The sequence below is a fragment of the Octopus bimaculoides genome, chromosome 23, assembly GCF_001194135.2.
Source record: "Octopus bimaculoides isolate UCB-OBI-ISO-001 chromosome 23, ASM119413v2, whole genome shotgun sequence".
NCBI classification, from domain to species: Eukaryota; Metazoa; Mollusca; class Cephalopoda; order Octopoda; family Octopodidae; genus Octopus; species Octopus bimaculoides.
The window spans coordinates 16,095,726-16,096,760 of NC_069003.1; the positions used below are offsets into that span (position 1 = coordinate 16,095,726).

General features: G+C 41.5%; 1 protein-coding gene across 1 annotated transcript in view; it reads left to right on the forward strand.

Moving 5' to 3' along the window:
* The window catches only part of LOC106871154 (uncharacterized), a 589,447-nt gene that overhangs the window by 494,145 nt on the left and 94,267 nt on the right, over positions 1–1,035 (forward strand). The window lies entirely within an intron of this gene.

Genomic DNA, 1,035 nt, shown 5'->3' on the forward strand with positions numbered 1-1,035 from the left:
GAGGAGGAGGAAGAGAGGAGGAGGAAGAGAGGAGGAGGAAGAGAGGAGGAGGAAGAGAGGAGGAGGAAGAGAGGAGGAGGAAGAGAGGAGGAGGAAGAGAGGAGGACGACAGACAACAATAACGTTGATGTAAATGACAATGACGACAGCGACGACATTTACGCTAATTGTAATTACAACACTAATAACAGCAACAACAACAACAACAACAACAACAATAATAATAATAATAATAATAATAATGATGATGATGATGATGATGATCTTTTCTACTTAAAGCACAAGGCCTGAAATTTGGGGGGAGGGGACTAGTCGAGTATAGCGACACCAGTGTTTCACTGGTACCTACCCGAAAGGATGAAAGGCAAAGTCGGCCTCGTGGAATTTGAACTCAGAACATAAAGAAGGGCGAAATGTCGTTAAGCTTTTTGTCCGGCGTGCTAACGATTGTGCCACCAGTGAAATAATTGAAATTGATAGAAAAATCCGCAAGCTACTGACTTGTAATAGGATGCACCATCCAAAGGCAGACGTGGATCGACTTTATCTTCCCACGTACAAAACCACTACAATCGGACTGGCCAAATATCTTGAAACAACCAACGATTGGATGTTAAAACTTGTTGAAAAACATGAAAGACCGAAGAAACTTCACTCTATTCTGAAAGAGAGTAAAAAATTCGCTACTGATCTCTTAGATACCTACCAGCTTGATAAGGTTGAAGAAAATGCGTCAACTGCTGCTGCAAAGAAAAGAAAATTAATTGCAAAGACAAAAGCACATGAAAAATTAGCTAGCAGATGGGAACAGAAACCTCTGCATGGCAATTATGTGGCCCGTAGCAAACAAGCTACGACCAGAAACACACGCATCAATGGTTACGAAGCTCAGGGTTAAAAGCAGAGAGTGAAGGTTTCATATTAGCTGCTCGAGACCAAAGCTTATTAACCCGGAACTACCAAGCCAATATGATAAAAAATGGAGCTGACCCAAAATGCCGATTCTGTAACGATGAGATTGAAACTATAGACCAC